General features: G+C 51.6%; 1 long non-coding RNA gene across 4 annotated transcripts in view; it reads right to left on the bottom strand.

Annotated features, from left to right (window-relative positions):
- Window positions 1-15,423, bottom strand: part of LOC139078099 (uncharacterized) — a 32,798-nt gene extending 17,375 nt beyond the window's left edge. For 2 of the 4 annotated variants that reach the window (XR_011530856.1, XR_011530857.1), the window contains exons 1-2: window positions 15,285-15,423; window positions 1,474-2,537 (exon numbers count right to left, since the gene is read on the bottom strand). This is a non-coding gene — a long non-coding RNA (uncharacterized lncRNA). Of the gene's footprint in view, window positions 1-1,473; window positions 3,113-15,284 lie in introns of those variants that run through there. The other 2 variants (XR_011530858.1, XR_011530855.1) reach the window with 2 other exon arrangements.
- Window positions 15,424-18,507: the final 3,084 nt, after the last annotated feature.

Genomic DNA, 18,507 nt, shown 5'->3' with positions numbered 1-18,507 from the left:
ATAATTAAACTCTGAGGAGTGAGCGGCTTGGAGGTCGCCAGGCAGCCCGGCTACTCCAGTTCTCAGGGCATGTCTCCTCATGTTTCTCCTCCTGTGGTTGGTGCCTGAAATGGTCTCTATGGGGAAATTTCTGAGCAGGCCCTCTCAGGACCATGGGGACAATACCGTGTCCTTTGAGAGCGTTGGTTCAGATTCACAGCCCAAGGTCCCCACTTTGGGGCCCCTAAATCTAGAAGAAGAAAACCCAGGATGGGCTTTCTGGGACCTCAGCAGCCACCCTGGCAGTGATATAACTGAGTTTTTCCCCAAAGTGACCATTTCCCTGTACAGTCTTTAAAACCTTCAAGCTGCTCCTGCCCCAATTCCAGGGCCTGCAGAGGGTCCATGTGGGCTACCTGTAGACTTGTTCACTGAGATTCTTGGCCTCATATAAAACACTAGCTCTTGGCTGCCCTCACTGGAAGAGATGCAACATTCGACAAAGCTCACCACTCAAGCCCTGTTGCCTTCTGTGTAGACCCAGCAGCTTGTGCCAAAGGCCAGAGTCCTGTTCCTGGCTCCCTGGCAAGCCTGCACAATCTGCAGGCCTTGAGCCCAGCACACCCACCTGGCCTTGATCAGGTTCTGCCTCTACTGTAGCCCTTCAGCCCTCTTTCCTTAGACGCCCCATCAATCCAGGTCCTCCATGAGGCCTGAGAGCCCAGACTGCAAATGCAGCTTCACTCCTCAGGGTCAGGGTTCTCAGTGCTCTCTTTTATGCTCAGTTGCCTTACACACTCACACACACAAACATGCATACCCACACACAGTCTTTCCAACTCTTGCCTTGGTTCAAGAAGGGGTTTTCCTACCCATAATTTGCAGAAAAATATTCTTTAATGTTATTCAGGACTAGAAAGTACGTGAACTTGCATGAAAATATTCTTAAATGCTGTTGAAAACAAGAAGAATTGCAAGTGTCAAGATGGCAGTGTAGGTGGACTCTGAACTCCCCTCCTCGCATGGACATAACTAATTTACAACTACTCTTGGAAGAATTAACCCTGAGAGAGAATTGAAAATTGTATAAAAGGAACCCCTGCTACAAGAGACAGTCCTGACTGAGGTGGAAGAGGAAGAAATGCCTTTCTGGAGAGAAAAAAAAAAAAAAGCCACCTTCACAAGCTGCGGTGCTTCCTGGCTGGCTGGGTGCAATCCTAAGTACTCAGCCTTCCCTGGAGGAGCAGGGGACCTGAGCAGGGGAGAATTACCGCTACAAGCAGCTTTTAGACTCAGCACGACTGAGACAAGTGTCACAATATCTGGCATTGCTGGCTATTAACAACAACAGGGAATACTCCCAGAAAAGTTATCAGACATAAGGGAAAGAAAGCTGGCTCTTAAAGGGCCCATTCACAAATTCACCCATTTCAGAAAGCAATCTGAAATCACCAGAAAGAAAAGTGCACAGTCTTTTGATGAAAAGAGACTCACCTGATAGGCTATGGTTGCATCTCGGTGAGAGGTGAGACCTCTCCAGGGACTGAAACATTGGCGGCAGCCACTGTTGTGACCTAGTCCAAGCATGCTGACATAGACACTGGCAGATGCCTTTGGAGTTCTTCCTCTGGCCTATTAGCCCAGGATCTGCCCTACTCATTAGAGCACCAATTTAATCCAGCTCAGCCAGGGCAGGCAGCCTTCCCTAGGGACTGGCCCCACCCAACAGTAAGCCCTTGAGCAGCTAGTGGGTCCACATAGGCAAGGTGCCTGGAACCTTTGCAGACAGGTGAGTGGGTCCACCTCTGCAAGGCAGGGCCTGCATAAGGAGCCGGTGGAGTGTATGGTGCATTGGTGGAGTGTGTGGGGGCCTCTGCAGCGGGGCAACTGGGTCTACTTCAGGGGGTCAGGGTACACGCATGGGGCAGGACTGTATTGACAGTGTATGTGGACCTGTGGGCCATTGGGTTTGTCAGCTGCAGAAGACTTTTGCTTCTCAAACAGCCACATAGGGGACTGACCCCTCCTTCCAAAGCCTGAAACAATTGAGTGCTCCCATGTTAAGGGCTGGCCCCACTCAGCTGTAATCCTGAGCTGACAACAGCCTTGAAGGCTGGAGGCCTACAGCAATTGTAAGCCCCTGAACTTAACAACCAGCCATGCTGGGAGCCTACTCACTTAACAGAAAAGCTGCAACAGGAATGTGTTATTAGAACCTGCAGCCAACTGTGCTGGGGCTCCCCATGCCAAATAAACTTACTGAAGGGTCCATAGCAGCCACACAGAGCTGAGCACCATAACCAGCAGGCCAGGAGGACAGCCTAGCCTCCCTGGGAAACTGCAGCAAGAGCAACCACCAAAATTTGTGCTCCTCTTGCATGAAAAATACATTCATTTCATCCCAACAGGCCTATTAACCCCAATGAGTTAATGAGCCTTATCTTTTTCCAATATCAACTCTAAAGTCCAAAGTCTCGCCTAAATATCGTCTAAATCAGATGATGGTGTGATCCAGGGTATAATTCTTCCTGAGGCAAAATTCCTCTCCAGCTGTGAACCTAACAAATGAACAAAACAAGTTATGTGCTTCCAATATGCGATGACAGGACAGACTGCATTTCAAAAAGGAGAAATAGGAAAGAAGGACAGGTCCCATACAAGTCCAAAACTTGGTTGGCAATTCCATCAGATCTTAAGCCTGGAGAACAATCCTCTCTGGCTCGATGCCCTGCCTGCCAGGCCCACCTGGGTGACAGCATCACAGCTCTGTGGGGCTTGGGGCGGGGTAGTTTGGCCACTTCAGCTCAGTGGGGCACAACCCCCACCCCCTATAGCTCTCTGCAAGCCCCCTGCCCTCAGAAACCAGGGAGGAAACAGCCCTGCCCCTGGGTCTGTGGTGAGAGTGGCAGTCCTGACGATCTCTGAATTGCCTCTGGGGTCATTCTGCCATTTTCTTGAAGGATGAAGCATTTTCACGACTAAATGCTCCATTGTCCAGTCCTGTGGAATCAAAGAAATCCAATGGCCTTCCTTCATTCCTCCCATTTTTCTGTCCCCTTTAGTTCAAACTGGCAGTGTCCCTGCCAGGATAATCCCAACTCTGTCCCCAGCTTTTGCTGAAGTGGCTGGTTACACTTGCGGTTCACATCCACACTAATTGCCTTACCAATATGGATAGGCTGAGAATTTTTCAAATTGTGAAATTCTCGTTCCTTTTTGCTTAACAACTCTTTCCATTTCTCTCTCTTCTCTTGCATTTCACTACAAGCAGTCAGGAGGATCCAGACCGCACCTCCAACTTCTAGCTTAGAAATCTCCTCAGCTCAGTATCCAGCTTCATCGATCATGGTTCTGTCTTCCACAAACACTAGAACACACTCCAGCCAAGTTCTTTGCTGCTTTATAACAGACATCCCCTCTCCTCTGGTCTCCAGTTACACATTGCTGCTGGTTTCCATTGGAGACCTCACCACAATGACCTTAATGTCCACATTTCCACGAACACTCTGTTCCTGATTATTTACGTGTTCTCTAAGAAGATGGAGTCTTTCTCTCCAGCTCTCTTCTTTTCTTTCTGAGACCTTACCAGAATTGCCTTTAACATCCATATTTCTACCCACAGTTTCTTCACAGCAATCTAAGCTTTTTCTAGCATGCACCTCAAAACTCCTCCAGCCTCTACCATTACCCAGTGCAAAGCCACTTCCACATATTTAGGTATTTGTTACAGCAGCTCCCCACATCTTGGTACCGAAATCTGTCTTAGTCTGCTTGGGCAGCCATAACAACATACCACAGACTGGGGGCTTCAACAACAGAAGTTTATTTCTCACAGTTCTGGAAGCCAGCAGTCCGAGACAAGGCGCCAGCTCGTCCATTTCCCGGCGAGAGCTCCTTCCTGGCCTGCAGACAGCACTTCTCGCCGTATCCTCATGGGCACAGAGAGAGCAAGCTCTGATCTCTCCTCATAAAGTCACCAACTCTATTGGATCAAGGCCCTACTCTTACGACCTTGTGGAACCCCACTTACCTGTATAAAGGCCCTGCCTCCAAGTGCAGTCACACTGGGGATTGGGGCTTCAACACAGGAATCTGGGGGGGACACCGACATTCAGTTCATAACACTCCCAAACCTTCCCCTCGTCAGGAGTATCTCTAAGGCACCCCGAGCCTGTCATCTGCAGTTCCTACTAGACGTGACCTTTCCTCCTTTTGCCAGATCCACCCCGATGTGAACCCCAGCTCCTTGGTGGCTCCTGCATGGCAGCGGCCTACCTGCGGGCCAGGACAGAGTCTGGCACGCTCGTGGTTTGGCTGTCAAGTGAAAACACTGTGTCCAGCATTGTGTGGGTCACAGCAGCTGGAGGAAGAACCAGCAAATTCACCAATGATTAAGGGGTTGGCGACCTCCATTCCTATGGGCAGCTCTTGCCTCTCTGCCCCTTTGCCAGATCACACACACAGGGTTGCTATTCAGAGCACAGACTCAGAGCCAGGCTGCCTGGCTTCAAATCCCAGCTCTGTCATTCATTAGCTGTGTGATCTTGGGCAGGACGTTTAACCTCCCTGTGATGTGAGCACAATAGTAGCCCCTCCCTCATAGGGCAGCTGTGAGGATGCAGTGAGCTAATACATATGCCCAGCAGAGGGCAAGAGTGAAGGGTGTCAGCTCCCCCACCACAATGACCCGCCTGGCACTCTACCCCTGGTGCCAGCAGTGTCTCTTCTCTCTCCTCCAGGTCACGGAGTGTAGGGAAAGGACAAGCGCCCAAGCTCTCTGGCTCCTTTCGAAGACTCTCCAGGTGGAGCGAGAGTCTGACCCAGCCCTGCTCTATGATGCCCTGGGGTCCCCCCAGCTGCCCACCCTGCTGGCAGGTAAGGGAAAGACTTTAGATTTTTCTCAGAAATTGTACTTTTCTCAAATGTATTTAAAATGAGGCCATTGGGAGATTGTTATGCCTGATCATTATATGAAGAAATTTTATTTCTCTCCCACATCTTTCTCTTTAGAGCCGCAGTCACTGGAGAAAGCAGCTGTCATCATCTCAGAATTTCTGACAGCAGATAAAGCGTGGCCAATGCTGTGTATCAGAAAATAGTGATTCATTTTCGCAACTATATTTGATCCCTTAAACAGCCTCCTGAGAGGCTATTTTGCTTAGAAAATTCTGAAGACAACTGAAGAGAGAACAGGAAGTACAGAAAAAGGGGAATGCCCTGCTGGATATTTCAGAATGTTGACTCCGCTCCAGTGAATCTGATTCTGGCTGCAGCTTTTATTAGTAAGAGAGTCATTTCTTCCCACCCCACTCCCATGAAATGAATGTCAAACATTTAAAGAATCTCAAGTTAAAAGGATACAAATTATTAGCCTCCCTCCCCTTGGACCCACACACATCTCATCCTTCCATCAGAACAACAGGTTTTATGTCAAAAACCATGGTATGGTTTAAAGAGGTGTGTGGCTTACGTCAGTTCCCCAGAAGATGCCCCTGAGACGAAGATCAGTGGGCAATGATTATTAAAGGAAGGGCTCCCAGGGGGAACAAGCAAAGGAGAGGAGAAATGGGACAAGGAAGGAGGAGGAGTCAAACACTGGAGAGACTCAGGGGAAGTCACCCAGACCCCGCCATAGGCCACTCCCGAAGGCGCCCTAGGGTGTGAGTCCAGCTCAGAGTCAGGACTCCAGGCACAGGTGGCCTGTCCTATTCCCACAGTCAGGCTTTTCCTGGGGGCTATAGGTGGCCTGGAAGCAAGGGAAGTGCTCAGCCTCCAGCTCTGTGCTGGCAGGCAGAGCAGCGCCAGGACCCTGGAAGCAGCCCTCTGAAGAGGAGCTGTGCCCTGTAGGCGCTGCTTCTAGAGCGACTGAAGACAGGGAGTCCAGGATGGGTGGAGGCACCAGAGGGTGTCTGGTGAGCCCAGCACTGCTCACAACTGGAACTCATCAATGTAGTTTACACCCTTGCTGCAAAGGAGAAGTTTCACTGAGATCAGAAGACAAGTGAACTGGGCCTGCTCCCCATTGCTGCACTGAAGCCACTGGTCAGTAGGAGACTGATAAAGAAGAAGGCAGCCCCAGTATCAGACCCATCCCCAAAGTCCCCGGCCAGACAATCCCAGGAGGGAAAAGTCTTCTGGTCTAGTGCGCCAGAGTTTAAGACCCCTGGGCAGGACACCGCGCTGATGCTCCCTCAAATCCACCTTGTTGACAGCATAGCTCCACCTCCAGCCTTGTTCAGGAGTCTCTCCTTGGCCAAGCAGCTTGGTGTGGAGGAAAGGGTAGAGGTCTTGGCATCACACTTGCATTAAACATTTAATCTCTCGAAGCTGCATTTCTCTAGTGAGCGAAATAGAGATCATCTCCCTGCTTGGCAGGGAGGTGGTAACAAGTGGAGAGAACACACGTAAAGCATCTAGCCCAGTGGAAACACCGCGATGCCTTTTAGTCTTTACCCTCATTCTCTTGTCCTGAGAGAGAAGCAGCAGCCAGGCCTGGAACACTGGATCTCTGATGTATAGAACACACCTGCCCCTCCAGGAGACGTTCTTCTGGATCCTAGCACAGAGCTGCTGCGTACTGGTCTTCATGCTCGGACCCCTGCCGCCTGCCTCCAGGCTTCCCTGTAAGGCCCAGACCTCCGCAGGCTCCTCCCTCAAAGACCCTCTAGCCACCCTCACACTCGGTTGCCTTCAGCTAGCACTGACCCACCAGGCCTTGCAAGTCCCTCCAGTTCCTTGGTTCTGCTCCCTCTCATCAGTACCATTCTGTTGCTTGCGCAGCATGGAGATGCCTCTCAATTTGTAGCCAAAGAATAATAAAAACTCTCTACGTGGAAAAGAAATTTAGAATGCCCCGGGCTCACGGAGCTGGAAAGGACTTTGGCCAGGCAAAGCCATTTTTAACAGAGTTAATGGCAGGACTAGGGGAAGCCAGGCTGCAGAAACGAAGAAGCCCAAGATACCAGGAACTTAACACAGAGAACGTTGATCTCCTGCTCCCTCAGAGGCCGCCGCTCATCTGGATGGTTCTGCCAGGCGCTGTCCTTCATGCAGTGACCCAACCATTCAGGGGAGCATTTCAGAGGCTCTGCCATCTCCACCTGTGGCCTCCCCTGCAGGTGACGTGGCTGGTGAAACAGAGAGTCAAGCAGGGCTCAACCACCTGGGATAATGTCCACCCACATCACGTGTCCTCCCCAGGAAGAAAAAGAGGATCAGATCTCACACTGTGGGTCAGTTGTTTTCCCCAAAACTACACTTTACATAGAACCCAAAACTGGATGCTTCACTGTTTTAAGGGACAGGGAGGAAAAGTCCTCTCGCAGGTCCTCTTCCCACCCCCGCCTTGAAGGACCAGCCTCAACCCTCTGTCTCTGTGGAACAGAGGTGCCAATCCAGGGACAGGGTCCACATCTCACCCCCATTTGACACATTCAGAAAAGACCAGCAAAGCTGGGGCCTCCCGGCCATCACAAGACCTCTCGCTGGCAGCCGCAGGCCTGGAAACGTCCCAAATGACTTCTGTGCTCTAGGACCGACCTATAGCATTTCTAAAGCACAACAGATTGAATGAAATTGTCTCCATCACAGACTTCAAACAAAACACCATGCAATGTGTTGACACAATTCTATTTAAATCATGCTGCAGGATGAGGAAAGGGGATATTCAGTACTTCCGTATCTTGAAAAGCCTTTGAAGTCCTCCTGAGTACCCAAGAAAGTTTAGAAATTCTCCTGATGTTAGAAAATGTCAGAGGAAATGCCTGATAACAAGGGTCAGGATGTTAAGTAAAGAGACAGGAATTAATCTCCATTCATTAATAGGATGCTGACGTGACCTTTAAATTAAATCGAAGCCATATCATTGAAGAAAAGGAGCTGCTTATGAAGTTGCCTCCCACCCCAGCTTCCACCCTCACTCCTTTGCTGATGACTCCCTGCTCCCTTCGTCCCTTCTCCGGCTAAGAACGGGGTGCACATCAGGGGAAGCCAGACATCTGTGCAGACCGGTCTCTCCACGGGACCAAACCCACACCCACCCCCTTTCCTCAGAACTGCCCAGCTTCCAGGAAAAACCACTACAGTTCCCCAGGCACCTGTCTCTCCCAGCCTCTCTGCCTGCTTCTCCTCAGCCCACTGGCCACAGCGCCCTGCCCATTTGACCCACACTGTCCCCGTCCCCATCGTCTCTGCGCCTACTACAGGCAGGAGCCTCTCGGGAGGTGTCCCAGCTCCAGCCTCACTTTCTTCCAGCGGCTGCTGCCCGATCTGCTTTTCCACGGAACTCCTCCAGCGAAGCCTCGCTCCCCTTCTCAAACCTCCCACTGGGTCCCAGACAGAGTCCTCACGCCTCCCTGGCTGCATCCAGAATCTTCTGGCCTTCACAGAGGCGTCAGTACCTTGCCCTTGCCCTTGCCCTTGCCCTTGCCCTTGCCCTTGCCCTTGCCCTGAGGTGGCTGCCAGCCTTTCCGCACTGCATGATGAAAACCCGCCATCCTTCCGAGCTCCCTCACTTCTGTGGGCCACACTGTGGCCGCCTCTGCCTGCGGGCACCGTGCCTCCGACTATACTTTCTGGGCCCTGGTGGCTCCCTGGGCACAGGGATTGCATCCTCATAATCTTGCCTCCCACAGAGGATGAGGTTGCTAAATACAGTCACACACAGGCATGCACACACTCACACACATATATACATGCACACACTCACACACATATATACATACACACACATAAATGCACGCATGCAGCCACATGCATACATTCACATGCACACACACACATGCAACGCTACCCCATCATACTCTCTGGCCCTTCACGTGGAGAAGACCTGAGCAATGTGTTTCCAAAAGAGGAAAGGAACAGAGAGCTGATTGGAGACTGACCCAGCCAGCAAGGACGACCTTCACACGGTTTGTGAAATACGCTCTCTAGAGCTACGCTGTCCAGGACGGGGCTGCCGGACACGTGTTCTATCCACGAAGCTCTTACAAGGTGCCATGTGCTGTCCGTGTGGAACACACACCGGATGTTGAAGACCGTGTGGAAAAAGAATCTAAAATGGCTCATTTTTATTGACTACATGTTGAAATGGTAATACTTGAGATGTGTTGGGTTAAATAAAATATATTATTAAAATTAATTTTACCTCTTTCTTTTTGCCTTTTCTTAAATGTGGCTACTAAAAAGGGTATCACATATGTGGCTCATATTTCTGCTGGATAGCACCTCCCTAAAAGCAGGAGTCAGCAAACCAGGGTCCACCCTGGAAGCCTCTTTTTTGTTTTATGCTTTTGTTTTTGTGAGGAAGATTGTCCCCGAGCTGACATCTGTGCCAGTCCTCCTCTGCTTTGTATGTGGGTTGCTGCCATAGCACGGCCGACGAGAGGAGTAGGTCCCCTCCCCAGGATCCAAACCCGCAAATCCCAGGCTGCCAAAGCAGAGCACACAGAGCTTTAACCACTCGGCCATGGGCTGGCCCCTGGAAGCCTCTTTTTGGAACACAGTCGTGCCCTCTCCCTGATGTGCGTCCATGGGCGCTCCACGACAGCATGCCTGAGTAGTAGTGACAAGACCATCTGGCCTACAAAGCTGAAAATATTTACTCCCAGCTCTTTGAGATAGAGTTAGCCGACTCTGTTCTAGATTTACACAGAGTGAAGGAGTGGGAGGGTATGCCGCTTTTAGGGAACAGAGTAAAACTCCATCCACCATAATCCAGGAGGCCACAACATGTGTAATGCTAGTTAACCAAAAACTCCTTGTAAAAATTTTCTTAGAATTGCCTTAGTAATTCAAAAGTATGTTTCCTTGATAACACAATTATCAAATACATTGATAACTCAGTTATGGATTATCGCTGTTAGAAAGTACAGGACCCTGAGCAGACTCCATTTTCAGCTTTGGGAGTATTGGTTTTATTTTTCACGACATGGTTGGTAACTGACAAGAAGGCGAGCTGATGTTTCGGGGCACGTACTTACTGCATGCTGGGCACTGAGCCAGGGGCGGCCACAGACTATCTCACTTCTTCCAATTTCTGTTTTTGAAAGTGAGTGGCTTTCACTTATTCTAACCCTCATCTCAGTGGAGACCCTGGAATGAGCAGACACGGACCTCCATCCAAGAAGAACTGCTAACTCCCACGCAGAAGGCGCTTCGTTTCTAGGTTGCTTCTGTCTCCACAGACTGAGAGCAGTCAGGCGCTGTCCATGCCCCGGCGCTGACCTGGGCCCAGGCGAGGGCTGCCAGGAACTTAGAGCAGGTGGGAAGGGAAGGAGGAAGAGAAGACCCACTTCCATTTCTCTCACCCCGTATGAGAAGGAATGCAGTGTGGGCTGGGGATGGACAGCCAATGACACGTGGCCTTATGTGACCAGGTCACTCTCTTCCGGAAAGCCCTTAGCAGGAAAGAGTGCAGCTTGCTAAGCCCTGCTGCACACTATGTTTAGCTGAGGAGACCATCTGTTCCCGACTCCGGGGAGCAAGTGCTCACATTTCGAAAGTAAGACACAGCCCAGCCAAATAATCTGGACCTCTCTGGAAACACACTACTGTGTTAACCCAGCTACTTGACCTCCTGCCTTCGGAAGTATGTGAGGGAAATGCTTGTCATGAGCTTTTATGACATCTCAGCGTGATCCTGAGATCTAATTTCTCCCCTAGAACTTGTTCCCAACCCACAGAGTGAGCTGTGATTTGCACAAAAAAAAAAAGCTAGTAAGAGAATGTTCTCTGGCCAATGCGCAGGGAGTGTGGGGTAGGAGGAACACACTGGTGGCCCGGGAGGAAAGCAGCCTGGGCAGTGTGCCTAAGCGTCTATCCATGGACACCCAACACTGTGCTTGAGGCAGACATTAGAAGCTCCTTTTGCCCATGGCTTCCCAGGGGCCTCCTCCCAGCTGGCCCCCCGCTGGCCCCCTGGCAGAGCTGCTGCACTGGCGGCAGCACAGTGCACTTCCCACCCAGAAGTGCACCCCTGCTGGTTTTTAATGTCCAATTACGTCTCTGGGACCAGGGCCATGACAGTTTGGGGCTCCATGACTGAGCATGTTGGAAACCCGGGCGCTTTCCAAACCACAAACAAATGACCTGACTTTCAGAAGAAAAAGAAACTGAAAAGTAATGGAAATGCCCCTTGTCCTAGGAAAACTACTCTTTTTCCTAGGAAATGGTCAAGAGTGACACAGTTCTGCGTCCTGGCCAGAAGATTCACATGGCTCCGTAACAAGCCCGTCATGAGACTTGCTCTCATTTCCCTTCAGTTCAGAACAATCCGAAGGTGGAAAAGCTGAGGGGTGGGAACACGTGCATTGTCTGGCTGGTATCTGACCTCCAGGAGCCTGGGCACGGTGGCCCTCCTGTACTCCCAGTGTCTCGTCTGAGGATCAGCATTGGGGGGCCCCAGGCTCCATTCACAGGCCTCTTCTGTCCACTTTCCCGCCCCTGGAGAGCTCTCCAGCCCATGGCTTCAAGTGCCATCTGTAAGAAACAACTCCCAAATTGTACTTCCGTCCACGTCTCCCCCAAGCTCTGCACAAGCATCTACCTGCTTGCTCAGCAACCTCACATAGGTGCCCTGAGCAGCTCAGACTCACTCCTCACTCCTCCCCATCCCGCTGGCCTGGTCTCCCCTCATCTCTCCCCACCTCACTTGACAGTAACTCCATCACTGCTGCAGCTTGGCACTATCCCAGTCCACTCTTTCTTGATGTCTGAGCACCTCCCACCACACCCATGGTGACCACCCGGCCCCAGCCTCATCCTCATCTGCCTGGGTTCCTGCAATGCCCCAAAACTGGTCGCCTCCAAGAAGCCTAGACTCCTCCCAGCAGCCTGGACGCTCCTCCTAAACCTCCCTAGCTCAGAGCCTTGCAATAGTGCTAGCTGTCCTTCTGAGGAAAATCCATGGTTCTTAGTAGGTAATTTGGCCCCATTGACTGTTCCATCTGATCCTCATCCCCGTTCCTGTCCCTGTGCCCCACACCAATCCCACCACGTTGCCCAGGGTTTTCCCTCCACCTGGAATGCTCTCTCCGGATATTTACATGGCGGGCTCAAACACTTCCTTCAGATCCCTGCTCAAATATCTCCTCCTCCGGGAGGCCTTTTCTGACCACCTGATGTGAAAGAGTAATCGCCCAAACCTGCGAACCTCCACCCTTCCCCAGCTGCCGGTCCTTTCTCCCCCGCCCTAATCCTTGGAAGGCATGGAATATATTTACATCTTTACTGTCTGCCGCTGCTCCCTGCCTCACTCTAACATGAGCTCCCAAGGGGAGGGCCTCTGAGTTCTCTCACCGCTGCATCCCTTCTGCCTAGGGCAGCACCTGGCAGACAGAGGGCTGGGGAATGGATGTCGAGAGAATCTTTCAACAAGGCGTTTCCACCTTGTTGATTTCCACAGGTACAACCCCTCTCCTAAGGAATTCTGCACCGAGGAGCAGAGACACTCAGATTTTATGCACAGACTCCACAAAGGTAGCATGATTTGCCTTTTTAAATGTTATTTCTTTCAAACAAACAAAAAGTTGCCTCATCTTAGATTGGAGCTCCCAATCTAAGCTTAAATATAGAATTTAAGCACATCCTAAACTATTGACTGAATACTGCTTGCTGTGTTTGAGGCATGGTGTCGTGTCTGCAAATACGAATCAGGAAGCAGGAGCTCCCAGTGTGTCTGGCGGCCCCTCTCGGCAGCGTGCGAGGCATCTGAAGGGACCAGCCTTTATAGGACTGGTTTGCATCTTAGGCCCATAAACGTGGGTGTGAAAAAAAGCCATATTTTTAACTTTTCTTTTTAAGTTGAATTTCCTTTATCTTTTCGTAGGTGATGCCTTTCAATGGTAGAACATTCAAAAAGGTACATAGTGCAAATTAAGTCTCCCTTCAGCTCCCCAACCACCTGGTTGCCTTCCTTAGAGGCCATCAGGGTAACCTGTTTCCTGTCTGTCCTTCTAGGTATTTCTATTCAGATTCAGATACAAGCCAATACATATTCTTTATTTTCTTGGATATTTGTAAGTCTGACTCCAATCCTCCATCTCACTCAGCTGGCAACAAAGCCCCCTCCATTGGTACTGGGCTCGCCCACCACCCCGGGATCACAGCAGAGCCTAGAGGCTCACGCTGTGGCCCAGGAAACGTGAAAGACCTCTGACCTTCAGCCCAGCACAGCCAGACGTCCTCATCACCCGCACTCCCAAGGGTGCTTGAACGCATGTACCTCTTGTCTCAGCTTAGAACACGGCCATCTTTCCCAGTCCTGGCACACAGATGCCTAGGATTACCCTCTCCAGGAACACCAGAGCCACCATTCCTCTCTGAGTAGGGTGCCCATAAAATTTGTCTTCCCAGTTGGGAGAGTTTTGAGTGATAAGGGTGAGATTCATAATTACTGTCTGGGTCAGGACTAGGCTGAGGCAAGAAAGTGCCTAGGGTACAAAAGCTAAGGAGGCGCCCCCTCTCCAGGCAGTGCAAGTGCAGGGCTGGCATTTGCATGACCCAGAGAGTAGGCACCTCCTTAAATGTTCTGTGCCTCTTGCCTCACCCCAGTGCTGCCCTGATTACTGTGGTAGACAGGGATGGAGCTGCCTGCCTTTGGCAAGCCAAAGCTGGGAATAAGCCCCTCCCCTTCTGAGACCCTTGATTGTTACAAGACCTGCCTTTAGCACCCCCAAGCTCCATCCTCAGACAGGTAGAGGTAATAATTCCCTTTTTTCTGGCCACTGCTACCTCTACCTGTCTCCCCCCTGGCAGAAGCCCTGCCAGGAACTCAGGCCAGGAAGGAGGTTGTCTTCAAGCCCCACGTGAACTCCCCTGCTGTAGAGGGGCACAGAACCTGGCCTTCCACTGGCACTGGGAGGGGCAGTACCAGGGAGAGGAGACAGAAATCAATGCGCATGTGAACTAGCTGCCCTGTCCGCACTGCTGTCTTCTAGGGTCTTCGTACCGTGAGGCTGGCAGACGTCAACCTAGCACAGAGAATGTGACATCCGGGCTGTCCAAGCAAGCAAGAAGCAGGTGTGATGCTGATCCAGCCCCCAAGCCCACTTCTGGAGTGTTTCTCGGCTTAAGCGGAAAATGAAGGCAGTGCCACAGCCCATTTCCCTGTCTGTACAATCCCAGCTCCGCTAGGATTTCAGATGAGCACAAGACCGAGACCTGAGCCAAGAGAGCCCCTCACTCCCAACCTCAGGTGAGCCCCAGCAGGTCGGCAGGTGGAAGGGGTCCCCACCTCCCCCCCTTATTAACTCTCCTTGTGTCCGTATTTCCTCCATGAGCCAGAGCTGACGTGGCCCAGACAAAGATGCTCCATGTCAGAAGCAGAACCAACTTTCCCTGTAAGAGCTTGGAGCACAGCAGGACGTGGTGCAAGCTGGCCGGCATCTCTGGATGGTGGCGAGCACAGTAGGATGTGGTGCAAGCTGGCCGGCGTCTCCTCTCCTGAGTCTTGGCTTTAACCAAAGCCTCGTGCCTAGCTGAAAGTGACTTGATGAAGAACAAATACATTTTCTTGTGTCTCCCACCATAAGCTGGTCTCTCTGGTATGTCAACTCAGCGTTTGTCTAGGTGCAGTAACCTGGCCCAGTTCTGTAATCCTAGCACAGAAAAGGAGGCTCTGGGAGTGAACCTGAGCATGAAGAAGTTAAACAATCTCCCCCGGGCTAGAAGAAGAGAAAAACTCTGAGATGAGCTTTGCTAACCTGCGGCTGTGCATCCTCAGCATAATCAACTGTTGTTCAAAACTAACCAGGTCCTTCCGTCCCTCGCTAGTATATGAGTGAGCTTCTTTCCCAGGGAGTCAGGTCCAGACGTCAAGATTCAGCCTCATGAGGCCAAACGTGGGCTGAAGATGAGAACTAACCAGAAAAGTCCAGACAGTCAAGGGAAAAGAAATTCAGTCGTCAAGGCCAAATACTGGCTGGTGGGAAGGCACCAACAACACGGCCACATGCTCCCACTCCCCTACCTAAAACCCCAGATAAAAACCCCTACCTTTCTCCCTTCAAAGATGTGAATCCGAGTTCTAACTCCCACCTCCTCATCTGGCTGCTGTTCGATAGCAAACCCCTTTCCTTGCCACAAGCCTGGTGTTTCAGGGTTTTCCTTTATCGGACCTCCTGTGCAGCAAGCAGAAGAACCTGTGTTTGTGTGCAGTGACAGGAGCAGGAAAGTGCTCTCCTGAGGGGTTTAGACCCAGCAGGAGAAGGTCAGACGACTTTCAGGGAAAATGCAGACATTCTGAGCAGCAATAGGTGGGACATGAGCCATGGCAGCAACTGCCCACATCAGAGGGAAACACCTACCTGGAGCCCACACACCAGAAAGTCATGGGGTTGTCATGGAGGACAGTCGCAGTGCCAGGCCACGGGGCCAGTGGGGCTCGAAGGCCCGCCACACTTCTGCCTCTTTGCTCCTCCTAAGACACTAGTTCTCTGTGCTGACGGGATACCAGACTCACCCGGAGGACTTGAAAAGGCCTGGGCCCCACCCTCGGAAGAGTGCGATTTTACTGGTTTGGGGTGTGGCCTGGGCAGCAGCGCTTTTCAAGCTTCAGGGTGGTTCCAATGGGCACGGAGTCTGAGAACCACTGTCCCGAGACAGCCACTCCCCGTCACACCCGACCGCACCCCAGCTTCTGGCCTTACTGCCTTCCGAGAAGGAAAGACTACCTCTGCAAATAGCTCTCCTTTCCCTTCATGATGGATTTAGGCACAGATGTGACTTTCCCACACTCTTGGGATTTCTTTGTAGATACTTGGGCATTTAAAGCAAACCAGACCTTTTGCTGAAGTGACACATGTGCATGAATGTGTGTGTGTGTGTGTGTGTGTGCCAGGGTGGATAGGATGACTGTAGGAACCCAGGGAATGTACACAGTCAGCTGTAACCAAGGTATTTAATCAGTAAAAATGAAAACACACAGTTAAGCCTCTTCATAGGGAGCCTGTACGGTGCTCACGCTTCAGGCTCACCCGTGTCAGCCAGGCACCAGCTGCTCCTCAGTCCTGACAGGTGAAGAGGCAGAGTGCCAGCCTCAGACCGCGCTTCGTCTCCTTTGACAAGGTAAGATCAGAGAGGTCGCATAGGCAGAGGCCCAGAGAGTGCCTTAAATGCAGCAAACCTGCACCCACAGGGTGACCCCTGATCTGCTGATCCTTCACTTTCACCCCCACAGCTTCTCTCAAGAAATGCGATGGCCAAGAGCCGTCGCTTCCCACTGCCATCTTCCAGCATAATTAACCAGCAGAATGGAGAGAAACATGAATTTCCCAAAATTCAAAGACAAAATGTAAACATGATTACAAGTGGCTAGCTTTTTCTCGGAAATAGTAACTCCGTACATAGCCCATGTACCACACACACAGTTGTCCATACCTTGGGAGTGGTCAACCAGCAATGAAAGCATCATTTCTTACTACTTGACCACCCTCAGAGCTCAGATGCATTCTGCTCTCACTCTCCTCTGGAGAGGAGGCTCTGCTGCTCCCTACGTGGGAACGCTCTTGTCCCATCCTTTCCCGATAACTCCCATTTATCTTTGGGGCTGTTTAGACCTCCCTTCCTCCAGGCGGCCTTCACTGATGCCCTAGGCTGCATTGGGTGGCATCTTCTGTGCCTGTTGCAGCCGTGGCTTGCCTCTACCCCAGCACCTGTCCTCCTGTCCTGAAGTGCCATCTCGAGTGTCTATCTTGAGCCACTCCTACCTCTGTGCCCAGACCCTGAGAGCTTCGTGGGCGGGGATGAGAGCCCACCACAGCAGTGACAGCACTTGATATGTGTCAGCACAGGGGGTGCTCAAAGAATGTTAAATCAACTAACAAACACCCTCCGGACCCACCTCCCAGGCCACCCCACATGCAGACAACACCCTAGGATGCTCACAGCTGGCAGAAGGCTGGATTTCTCCTGACCGGGAGCCAGCTGCCCCATCTGGAGTGCCTTGAATGTCCTCCACGGACCAGGCCTGGGCCACACGTGCAGTTGCTTCCTCCCGGGTCTCCCATCGCTCCTCCCAAGCTGAGCCACGGCCAACTCAGTGTTCTCCCCAGGGCACACTGGAGGCTTTTATTCTATGCTCTAGGGAATTGTTGTGTGTTGGTGACACTTGATTCAAAATACAAAATGGCCCACATGTGTGCTGTGCCATTGGCACCAAGCGTGCACAGCAGAGCCACCTCCTGGTGAACCAGGGTTATTGCCTTCCTAGATTTCTCACAAGGCTGAGGCTGGCGTCAGACCAGCCTACCACGTATACAACTTTAGATAAAGTCACAACGAATGTGGAGAGTTCCTTCACACTTGGTGCCAGCATGTGCTTCCCATGAGCTGGATTTCGGTAAGAACTTCCTCCCAGGCTCCTGGCTGGTCAGGCAGAGTGACCGCTGGATGCTGGGGCACTGGACCTCATCCCGCCATGGAGTTTCTCCAGCTGCATTATTTGCTTCATAACACAACTATCTCCGTAACAACATGGAGCCTCAGCTCCTCCTCAACCCCCAGGAGAAAGGTGGGTGGTCTTTGCTGAGGGTCTCCCCCATGCCCATGCTCCTGTTTAGAGGCTGACCTTGCCCAAGGATGTGCAAAACATCAGAGCAGAAAACTTCCGTCCAGGAGGAGACAATGCATCCTCAGTGGTCACAGAACTAGAGCAGCTGGGGCAGGAGAGGCTGCGGAGGCCTGGCCCAGGGGAACAGAACATGCCGCCACTCAAGGAGGAAGCCTCATCTAGCAAACCGTCCGAGGACCTGCTTCCAGAGACCACGGCTCCCGAGAGACCATGGTTCCTGACAGACCACGGCTCCCGAGAGACCATGGTTCCTGACAGACCATGGCTCCCAAGAGACCACAGCTCCTGACAGACCACTGCTCCCAAGAGACCATGGTTCCTGACAGACCACGGCTCCCAAGAGACCACGGCTCCTGACAGACCACTGCTCCTGACAGACCACGGCTCCCGAGAGACCACCGCCCCTGAGAGACCACCAGCCCTGAGAGACCACTGCTCCCGAGAGACCATCGCTCCTTGTTCCATCCTGCAACATCATTTGTGTTTCGCTTCTGTTTGATTTGGCTGAGCATTAATGACATGTTTGCTAATCTAATGACAGAGAATCCCAGAGGAAAACTCTCAAAAGGATGAAAGGCCCACGAGATGAGAGGATTCCAAGGAGAAGGGACACGTGTCACTAGAGCACAGCATGCTGACTCACAATGTCTGTGGTTGATGAACACCTTTTCCTAATCTCTTAGAAGAGCTTAATTTGGGGGCACCTCTTTATGTGCTTATGGACCATTCCTATATTCCTTGGAAGCACTTTTAAAGGCCTCTGAAAAATTTTCAGGCTTAAGCACAGGTTCCTGAGGTTAACATGGAGCCTTCCATGATCTCCCTGGCCCCTCCACACTCTTCCTTCCCAGACTCCTTTCCTTTGTTCAGAAGCCTTAGACCAGCAGCCCCTGGAGTCCCTGGTGGAGGGGGACTAATATCCTGTGCCCAGTTCCAATGTGTGGGTTATTTCGAACACA

This window comes from Equus przewalskii, chromosome 21, assembly GCF_037783145.1.
Source record: "Equus przewalskii isolate Varuska chromosome 21, EquPr2, whole genome shotgun sequence".
NCBI lineage: Eukaryota > Metazoa > Chordata > Mammalia > Perissodactyla > Equidae > Equus > Equus przewalskii.
Note: the sequence above shows the minus strand (reverse complement) of the source record. Positions and strands in the feature narration are given on the sequence as shown.